The following is an 11,129-nucleotide window of genomic DNA, read 5'->3' as shown; positions in this document are numbered from 1 at the left end:
AGGCCGCTTTTCTGAGAGCAAGGTGCACCTTTTTCCAAATGGCTCTGAGATGGGAGGTTAAGGTAAGCGAGGAGACTGAGGAATGATGAAAAAAAGAATTAGCTCTGGGGTGAAAACCAAAAACTGAAAAGAATGGAGACTCTTTAGTGGAGGAATGACAAGAATTATTGTAAGCAAATTCAGCCAACGGAAGAAACTCGGACCAATCATTCTGGAGTTTGGCTGAATACAAGCGCAAATATTGTTTCAATGATTGGTTAACTCGTTCGGTTTGCCCGTTGGATTGTGGGTGGTAACCGGATGTTAACGACAATTTCATCTTCAATGAGGCACAAAAACATTTCCAGAATTGTGCGATGAATTGTGGACCCCGATCAGAAACAATATCAGTAGGCAACCCATGAAGCCTGAATACATGGCGGAGAAACAAAACTGCCAACCCTTGGGCAGAAGGCAATCGGGGAAGAGCAATAAAATGAGCCATTTTACTAAAACGGTCCACTACCACCCATATGACTCGGAATCCGGCTGAAAGGGGAAGGTCAACCACAAAATCCATGGAAATATGAGACCACGGCCTGAGAGGAACATTTAAAGGCATAAGTTGCCCGATGGGCAAGGAACAGGGAACCTTATGCTGTGCACAAACCTGACATGAATAAACAAATTCCTTGACGTCTTTAGAAAGACCAGGCCACCATACTGAGCGAGAGACTAACTCCAATGTCTTAGAGACTCCTGGATGCCCTGAAACTTTGTTATCATGGAATTCCGTTAAAACAGTAACTCTCAAAAACTCAGGGACGTAAAGACGACCAGCAGGAGTAATTATAGGAGCTTGGTGTTGAAGCTGTTTTAACTGGGTAAATAAATCTTGTGTGAGGCCCGCCCAGATGACCGAAGATGGAAGTATGGGGGTAACAGGATTGTTATTGTGAACCGGAAGAAAGCTATGTGACAGGGCATCAGCCTTAGTATTCTTGGAACCAGGCCTGAAAGTGATTATAAATTTGAAACGCGTAAAAAATAATGCCCAACGTGCCTGCCGGGCATTAAGCCGCTTAGCCGATTCAATCTATTGCAGGTTCTTATGGTCAGTCAATACCGAAATAGTATGTTTTGCTCCCTCCAGCCAATGCCTCCACTCCTCGAAAGCCCATTTTACCGCCAGTAACTCCCGATTACCAACGTCATAGTTGGATTCAGCGGAGGAGAATTTCCTGGACATAAAGGCACAAGGATGTAACTCCAGAGACTCCGGATCCTTTTGAGAAAGGATAGCCCCCACTCCAACCTCCGAGGCATCAACCTCCACCACAAAGGGCAATTCCGGATTAGGATGTCTGAGGACTGGAGCCGAGACAAAGGCTTGTTTCAAGGCCCGAAAGGACAACTCAGCTTCACGCGACCAGTTGGTAGGATCCGCTCCTTTCTTTGTCAGAGCTACAATGGGAGCAACCAGGTCAGAAAAAGAATGAATGAACCTCCTATAATAATTCGCAAACCCTAAAAAACGCTTAATTGCTTTTAAATTGGTGGGTTGCGCCCAACTAAGGATGGCCTGGAGTTTCTTTGGTTCCATGGAAAATTATGTACCCTAAAAAAGATACTTCCGTGACATGAAACTCACACTTCTCCAGCTTGGCATATAAATGATTCTCACATAACTTTTGAAGAACCAGACGCACCTGGGTAACATGTTGTTCCATTGATTTAGAAAAAATCAGGATGTCGTCTAAGTAAACGACCACGAATTTCCCTAGGAAGTCACGGAGCACATCGTTAATGAGGTCTTGAAAAACTGCCGGAGCATTGGACAGGCCGAACGGCATCACCAGGTATTCGTAGTGATCCGACTGAGTACTGAAGGCCGTTTTCCACTCATCTCCAGATTTAGTTCGGATGAGGTTGTACGCTCCTCTAAGGTCAATTTTAGAAAAAATCACAGCAGAACGTAACTGATCAAAGAGTACAGAAATCAACGGCAAAGGATAGGTGTTTTTAACTGAGATCTTATTCAGGGCTCTAAAATCAATGCAAGGTCTAAGCGAGCCATCCTTTTTCTCCACAAAGAAGAAGCCTGCACTTAAAGGAGATTTTGATGGTCTAATAAATCCTTTCTCAAGGCTCTCCTTTACATAATCATTCATAGCCGCAGTTTCTGGCCCGGATAATGCATATAATCTTCCCTTTGGCAATGCGGCACCAGGAATTAACTCAATAGCACAATCATAAGGCCGATGGGGAGGCAGAATGTCCGCATTGCCTTTGGAGAAAACATCAGCAAACTCCTGGTATTCCACCGGAATGAGTTCTGGAATGATAGCTGCTACTCTGACTGGAAACGTGATACATTCCTTATCACAAAAAGTACCCCAATGTGAAATCTCCCCCGACCGCCAATCAATGGTGGGATTATGAAAGGCCAGCCAAGGGTGACCCAGAACAACTGGAACTGCTGGGCAATGTGTAAGAAAGAACTCGATTTTCTCGGAATGTAGAGCTCCTACTGTAAGTAGTACAGGGGGTGTACGGAGAGAAATAATCCCATTAGACAGCGGACTCCCATCTAAGCCATGCATGGTGACACACCTACCCAAAGGTAACTGAGGAATGCCTAAGGCCTTAGCCCAAGTTAAATCCATAAAGTTTCCTGCAGCTCCACTGTCAACAAAAGCCGACACCAAAGAACTGAGGCTGCCAAAGGAAACTTTAACTGGGACTAAAAGGGAGTTATTCGAGGAGATAAGCTGCAGACCTAGGTGAACCCCCTCACAATTCACCTGGTCAAAGCGTTTCCCGACTTGTTTGGACAATTACGAGCAAAATGTCCCTTACCCCCACAGTACAGACAAAGACCAGAATTTTGCCTTCTGGCTCTTTCTTCAGGAGACAGCCGGGAGAGACCCATCTGCATGGTCTCCTCTACGTCTTCAGGAATGGAATATACACACGGACTTGACCTTATAGGTGCTCCTTTTTCAGCCCTCCGCTCTCTGAGACGACGATCAATCTTAATAGAAAGCTCCATGAGTTTATCGAGAGTCTCAGGAGCGGGGTACTGAAGGAGACTGTCTTTTATAGACTCTGATAAGCCGAGGCGAAACTGACTGCGCAGGGCTGGGTCATTCCAGCCACAGTCGTTCGACCAACGGCGAAACTCCGTACAATAAACCTCTGCAGGATTTCTACCCTGTCTGAGAGCGCGCAACTGACTTTCAGCGGACGCCTCTCTATCAGGGTCATCATACAAGAGCCCTAAAGACTCAAAAAAAGCGTCAATTGACAACAATGCCGGATCCTCTGCTCTTAAACCAAATGCCCAGGTCTGAGGATCCCCCTGGAGTAAAGAAATAATAAACCCGACCCGCTGAGATTCAGTACCCGAGGAAGTCGGTCTTAAACGAAAATAAAGTTTACAGGATTCTTTAAAATTAAAAAACTCTTTTCTATCACCAGAAAAACGGTCAGGCAAATGCATCTTTGGTTCAGGGACTACCCTTGGGGAAGCTTGCAAAAGATCTTCCTGCGACTTCACCCGAAGAGAAAGATCCTGAACCATCTGAGTAAGTTCTTGAATCTGGCTGACTAAGAGCTGACCAGGATTTGGCCCTAAACCTGTTGGATTCATGAGGCCGATAAACTCTCACAAAACTGAATGAGAAAAAATTAAACCCTGTTTAATTTTAAGTTTTGGTATGGCCGGTAATAATGTTATGATTCCAGCACTCTGGTCAGAGAAGATCTTATGGCAAGGACTGGAGCACTGGAACGGAATGCTGGGGAAGGGAGCAGGACAGGAAAATAGCCCCTGGCACCCTAACTCTGTTGTCTCACCCATGTTGTCAGAAATCCCCTGCGAGACTATGGTTTCTTGAGCCCTTGGCAGCCGCGTTTGAAGGGCGGATTATGTCTGCCCAACTTCGATGCCCCCCGGTCTTAATGAGAGACAAAGGGAAACCTGAGACAGGGTGATAACAAGAGGCCCTCTAACTAAACAACCAGGCCAGGGGCTAAGCAAACTCAAAACTATAATATGTGCGGAGAAACCGCCAGGAAAAAGGACAACCAAAATATCCACTTGTCCAATTCTCCTACCCGGCACCGCCAAGTACCAGAGAGGACTTGTGGAAGCGGAACCCTCCGCAAATGCTCCAAACACAAAATATAAAAGGTAAAGCGGCTGAGCCGCAACACACGGCAGAGCCGCAACTCACGAACACCACTGGATAAAAAACGGTGATCAGTCAGGACTCCAGGGAACCAAACGACCTCTTGGGATGAGATGACAACTCCCGAATACCGGACTTCTGTGGACTGGAATGACCGGATACAGCAGGACTGGAAACAGACTCTCAGCAAACAAAGGCAGCATGCAGGAAGCTATTACCGGCGTCTGTGAGAAGCCCTGGGAGTATATTTAACAAGGAGTCCTCCAATCAGCTGCTAAAGGCTGATTAGAATAAATGCCGTGCAGCTGCCTTGCTGCACGGCCAGAGAGCAGGTGAATATCTTAATTTCCTAAAGCCTAGCAACGGGGAACGCGGTCCGCCAGTGGCGTCCCCGTTGCTAGGGTCCGTGCGGCTCAGCGCGCCCGGCGTCTAGCGTTGCTAGGGAGCCGGCGGCTGTACGTGCATGGCGTCTCTAGTTGCTAGGCGCCGGGCCGCGCAGAGCATCAAGCGGACCCCGGCGCCTAACAGTATGACTCCCAAAAACAACAACCGCGTCATTGGGACCAACTGCGATTTTGGAAAGTTTAGGAGCCAACCATGTTGTTGAAGAACTGTCAGGGAGAGTGCAATGTTTTGCACCAACTGGTCCCTGGATCTCGCCTTTATCAGGAGATCATCCAAGTACGGGATAATTGTGACTCCTTGCTTGCGAAGGAGAACCATAATTTCCGCCATCACCCTGGTGAAAATCCTCGGAGCCGTGGACAGACCAAACGGCAATGTCTGAAATTGGTAATGACAATCCTGAATTGCAAACCTTAGGTAGCTTGAGGCAGTGGCTAAATGGGAACATGTAAGTAGGCATCCTTTATGTCTACCAAAACCATGAAATCTCCGTCCTCCGGACTGGAGATCACTGCCCTGAGAAATTCCATCTTGAAATTGAATTTCTTTAGGAAGAAATTGAGGGATTTCAGATTTAAGATTGGTCTGACTGAGCCGTCCGGCTTCGGGACCACGAAGAAGCTTGAATAAAAACCTTCTCCCTGCTGACTAAGGCCAATTTGAACAATCGGTGAGGGGGAACGTCTTGAAACCCCAGTTTGTACCCTTGGGACACTATTTGTAAAACCCACGAGTCCAGGTCCGAATGAATCCAGAACTGACTGAAGAGTTTTAGACGTGCCCCCACTGGTGTGGGCTCCTGCAAGAAAGCCCCAGTGTCATGCAGTGGATTTGGCAGAAGCAGAGGACAATCTCTGGTCCTGCGATCTTGAAGAGGCTACAGACCTCTTCCTTTTCCTTCCTCTACCTGCAAAGAAAGGGGAATCTAAACTTCTTGCATATCTATTGGGCCAAAATGACTGCGGTAGATAATGATGCGTCTTCATCCGTTGACAGGGAACATAGGGCAAGAAGGTTGACTTACCATTGAAATGAGGATGCATCTTGCTGCCTTTCCAATGAAGCAAGTTTAATTTAGTAATAGGTGAAAAACCATCCTTACAAAGGTGTTAATCAGAGACTTGGCTTTGTGGACACTTTTCAGAGAACAAATTTGTTAGCATAAAAATAAAGCCAGAAAATGAAGAGCTGTTTAATCACTCAATTGGATTTTTCTGCCAGCATATTTTTTTCTCTGCAACCCACTGCTAAATTGTGCTTCCTAGCTGTTTTTATAAAATCACTGAATCAAATCTAAATCTGATTACATCAGAGAAGGCCAGGTACCCTACACCATAACAGGGGGTTTGAAATTTTGACTTGTCTACTTAAAGATCACCAAAATCTGATAACAAGGTCAATTAGGTCCCTGGGTGGGATTGAACCACCAACCTTATGGTTAATAGCCGTACATACTAACTGATTGCGCCACAGAGACACTTTGAAAAAGTCCTTACTGACAAAGGCTAATAAGCATTCATCTAAAACGTTTCCTAGAAAAACTTTAAAAAGTCAATAATCTGGAGAGTTTTTGTAAGATGTTTCTTCCATCAACCAACGAAGAAACACATTGGTACTTTCCCATGATGAGTGAGTGCTTCAGGATCTCTTGCACTTACATGTGCAGCAGAGTACTGCAATGGAAGCATGCTGGGCCCATAACCCAGAGGTAGGCAGATTGAAACTATCCTCTGCTATATGCATTTTTTTTTGTTAATTAAAGTAATCCAAAACTGGGATTGATATTTTGTCTCTTTTATTTTTACTTAAAGTACAATAACTTTTACCATTTTAATTTGTTTTAATAGTATATTGACAGTATTGTTTTCTTTCAAAAATCCACTTCATTTTCTTTACCCTATTATTAAAATGGTAATTGACAAAAACAAACTACATTGTCACCAGAAGAGCAATACAAAATGTACAAGTGATATATTAAAAACATCTTTCCAGCTTGAATTTCAATGATGCATTGGGTCAACAATTTTGTGAGAAACATCTTCACCCTTAAATAAAGATTTTCTTAATTCCTTACCTGTGTGCTAATTAGGTATCACCTTGTTTTCACATTAAACAGACTTCCACATGAGAAAGCAGCAAGGATGCAGTGGCGTTAATGTTTCCTGGTGTCAACCTGTATTATTTCAGTAGACATTGAAATGAGGATACATCTTGCTGCCTTTCCAATGAAGCAAGTTTAATTTAGTAATAGGTGAAAAACAATCCCTACAAAGGTGTTAATCAGAGACTTGGCTTTGTGGACACTTTTCAGAGAACAAATTTGTTAGCATAAAAATAAAGCCAGAAAATGAAGAGCTGTTTAATCACGCAATTTGATTTTTTTGCCAGCATATTTCTTTTTCTCTGCAACCCACTGCTAAATTGTGCTTCCTAGATGTTTTTATAAAATCACTGAATCAAATCTAACTCTGATTACATCAGAGAAGGCCAGGTACCCTACACCATAACAGGGGGTATGAAATTTGACTTGTCTACTTAAAGATCACCAAAATCTGATAACAAGGTCAATTACGTCCCTGGGTGGGATTGAACCACCAACCTTTTGGTTAATAGCTGTACATACTAACTGATTGTGCCACAGAGACACTTTGCAGAAGTATATACTGACAAAGGCTAATAAGCATTCATCTAAAACGTTTCCTAGAAAAACTTTAAAAAGTCAATAATCTGGAGAGTTTTTGTAAGATGTTTCTTCCATCAACCAACGAAGAAACACATTGGTACTTTCCCATGATGAGTGAGTGCTTCAGGATCTCTTGCACTTACATGTGCAGCAGAGTACAGCAATGGAAGCATGCTGGGCCCATAACCCAGAGGTAGGCAGATTGAAACTATCTTCTGCTATATGCATTTTTTTTTGTTAATTAAAGTAATCCAAAACTGGGATTGATATTTTGGCTCTTTTATTTTTACTTAAAGTACAACAACTTTTACCATTTTAATTTGTTTTAATAGTATATTGACAGTATTGTTTTCTTTCAAAAATCCACTTCATTTTCTTTACCCTATTATTAAAATGGTAATTGACAAAAACAAACTACATTGTCACCAGAAGAGCAATACAAAATGTACAAGTGATATATTAAAATCATATTTCCAGCTTGAATTTCAATGATGCATTGGGGCAACGATTTTGTGAGAAACATCTTCACCCTTAAATAAAGATTTTCTTAATTCCTTACCTGTGTGCTAATTAGATATCACCTTGTTTTCATATTAAACAGACTTCCACATGAGAAAGCAGCAAGGATGCAGTGGCGTTAATGTTTCCTGGTGTCAACTTGTATTATTTCAGTAGACATTGAAATGAGGATGCATCTTGCTGCCTTTCCAATTAAGCAAGTTTAATTTAGTAATAGTTGAAAAACCATCCTTACAAAGGTGTTAATCAGAGACTTGGCTTTGTGGACACTTTTCAGAGAACAAATTTGTTAGCATAAAAATAAAGCCAGAAAATGAAGAGCTGTTTAATCACTCAATTGGATTTTTCTGCCAGCATATTTTTTTTCTCTGCAACCCACTGCTAAATTGTGCTTCCTAGCTGTTTTTATAAAATCACTGAATCAAATCTAATTACATCAGAGAAGGCCAGGTACCCTACACCGTAACAGGGGGTTTGAAATTTTGACTTGTCTACTTAAAGATCACCAAAATCTGATAACAAGGGAAATTAGGTCCCTGGGTGGGATTGAACCACCAACCTTATGGTTAATAGCCGTACATACTAACTGATTGCGCCACAGAGACACTTTGAAAAAGTCCTTACTGACAAAGGCTAATAAGCATTCATCTAAAACGTTTCCTAGAAAAACTTTAAAAAGTCAATAATCTGGAGAGTTTTTGTAAGATGTTTCTTCCATCAACCAATGAAGAAACACATTGGTACTTTCCCATGATGAGTGAGTGCTTCAGGATCTCTTGCACTTACATGTGCAGCAGAGTACTGCAATGGAAGCATGCTGGGCCCATAACCCAGAGGTAGGCAGATTGAAACTATCCTCTGCTATATGCATTTTTTTTTGTTAATTAAAGTAATCCAAAACTGGGATTGATATTTTGTCTCTTTTATTTTTACTTAAAGTACAATAACTTTTACCATTTTAATTTGTTTTAATAGTATATTGACAGTATTGTTTTCTTTCAAAAATCCACTTCATTTTCTTTACCCTATTATTAAAATGGTAATTGACAAAAACAAACTACATTGTCACCAGAAGAGCAATACAAAATGTACAAGTGATATATTAAAATCATCTTTCCAGCTTGAATTTCAATGATGCATTGGGGCAACGATTTTGTGAGAAAACATCTTCACCCTTAAATAAAGATTTTCTTAATTCCTTACCTGTGTGCTAATTAGATATCACCTTGTTTTCACATTAAACAGACTTCCACATGAGAAAGCAGCAAGGATGCAGTGGCGTTAATGTTTCCTGGTGTCAACCTGTATTATTTCAGTAGACATATAAATGAGGATACATCTTGCTGCCTTTCCAATGAAGCAAGTTTAATTTAGTAATAGGTGAAAAACCATCCCTACAAAGGTGTTAATCAGAGACTTGGCTTTGTGGACACTTTTCAGAGAACAAATTTGTTAGCATAAAAATAAAGCCAGAAAATAAAGAGCTGTTTAATCACTCAATTGGATTTTTCTGCCAGCATATTTTTTTTCTCTGCAACCCACTGCTAAATTGTGCTTCCTAGCTGTTTTTTTATAAAATCACTGAATCAAATCTAACTCTGATTACATCAGAGAAGGCCATGTACCCTACACCATAAGAGGGGGTTTGAAATTTTGACTTGTCTACTTAAATATCACCAAAATCTGATCACAAGTTTAATTACGTCCCTGGGTGGGATTGAACCACCAACCTTTCAGTTAATAGCCGAACACACTAACCGATTGCGCCACAGAGACACTTTGCAAAAAGTGTATACTGACAAAGGCTAATAAGCATACATCTAGAACGTTTCCTAGAAAAACATTAAAAAATCAATAATCTGGAGAGTTTTTGTAAGATGTTTCTTCCATCAACCAACGAATAAACACATTGGTACTTTCCCATGATGAGTGAGTGCTTCAGGATCTCTTGCACTTACATGTGCAGCAGAGTACTGCAATGGAAGCATGCTGGACCCATAACCCAGAGGTAGGCAGATTGAAACTATCCTTTGCTAAATGCATTTTTTTTGTTAATTTAAGTAATCAAAACTGGGATTGATATTTTTGCTCTTTTATTTTTACTTAAAGTACAATAACTTTTACCATTTTAATTTGTTTTAATAGTATATTGACAGTATAGTTTTCTTTCAAAAATCCACTTAATTTTCTTTACCCTGTTATTAAAATGGTAATTGACAAAAAAAACTACATTGTCACCAGAAGAGCAATACAAAATGTACAAGTGATATATTAAAATCATCTTTCCAGCTTGAATTTCAATGATGCATTGGGGCAACAATTTTGTGAGAAACATCTTCACCCTTAAATAAAGATTTTCGTAATTCCTTACCTGTGTGCTAATTAGATATCACCTTGTTTTCACATTAAACAGACTTCCACATGAGAAAGCAGCAAGGATGCAGTGTCGTTAATGTTTCCTGGTGTCAACCTGTATTATTTCAGTAGACATTGAAATGAGGATGCATCTTGCTGCCTTTCCAATGAAGCAAGTTTAATTTAGTAATAGGTGAAAAACCATCCCTACAAAGGTGTTAATCAGAGACTTGGCTTTGTGGACACTTTTCAGAGAACAAATTTGTTAGCATAAAAATAAAGCAAGAAAATTAAGAGCTGTTAAATCAAGCAATTTGATTTTTTTGCAAGCATATTTCTTTTTCTCTGCAACCCACTGCTAAATTGTGCTTCCTAGATGTTTTTATAATATCACTGAATCAAATCTAACTCTGATTACATCAGAGAAGGCCAGGTACCCTACACCACAGGTTCTCAAACTCGGTCCTCAGGACCCCACACAGTGCATGTTTTGCAGGTCTCCTCACAGAATCACAAGTGACATAATTAGCTCCACCTGTGGACCTTTTAAAATGTGTCAGTGAGTAATTAATACACCTGTGCACTTGCTGGGTTACCTGCAAAACATGCACTGTGTGGGGTCCTGAGGACCGAGTTTGAGAACCACTGCCCTACACCATAAGAGGGGGTTTGAAATTTTGACTTGTATACTTAAAGATCACCAAAATCTGATAACAAGATCAATTACATCTCTGGGTGGGATTGAACCACCAACCTTTTAGTTATTAGCCGTACACACTAACTGATTGCGCCACAGAGACACTTTGCGAAAGTGCATACTGACAAAGGCTAATAAACATTCATCTAAAACGTTTCCTAGAAAAACTTTAAAAAGTCAATAATCTGGAGAGTTTTTGTAAGATGTTTCTTCCATCAACCAACGAAGAAACACATTGGTACTTTCCCATGATGAGTGAGTGCTTCAGGATCTCTTGCACTTACATGTGCAGCAGAGT

At 41.2% G+C, this 11,129-nt stretch overlaps 1 non-coding gene across 1 annotated transcript; it reads right to left on the bottom strand.

Annotated features, from left to right (window-relative positions):
* Positions 1–9,481: 9,481 nt before the first annotated feature.
* TRNAN-AUU (transfer RNA asparagine (anticodon AUU)) lies at positions 9,482–9,555 on the bottom strand. Its single transcript has one exon. It is a non-coding gene; the product is annotated as a tRNA-Asn (tRNA).
* Positions 9,556–11,129: the final 1,574 nt, after the last annotated feature.

This window comes from Pseudophryne corroboree, unplaced genomic scaffold (assembly GCF_028390025.1).
Source record: "Pseudophryne corroboree isolate aPseCor3 unplaced genomic scaffold, aPseCor3.hap2 scaffold_249, whole genome shotgun sequence".
NCBI classification, from domain to species: domain Eukaryota; kingdom Metazoa; phylum Chordata; class Amphibia; order Anura; family Myobatrachidae; genus Pseudophryne; species Pseudophryne corroboree.
This window is presented reverse-complemented; position numbering and strand designations above follow the sequence as displayed.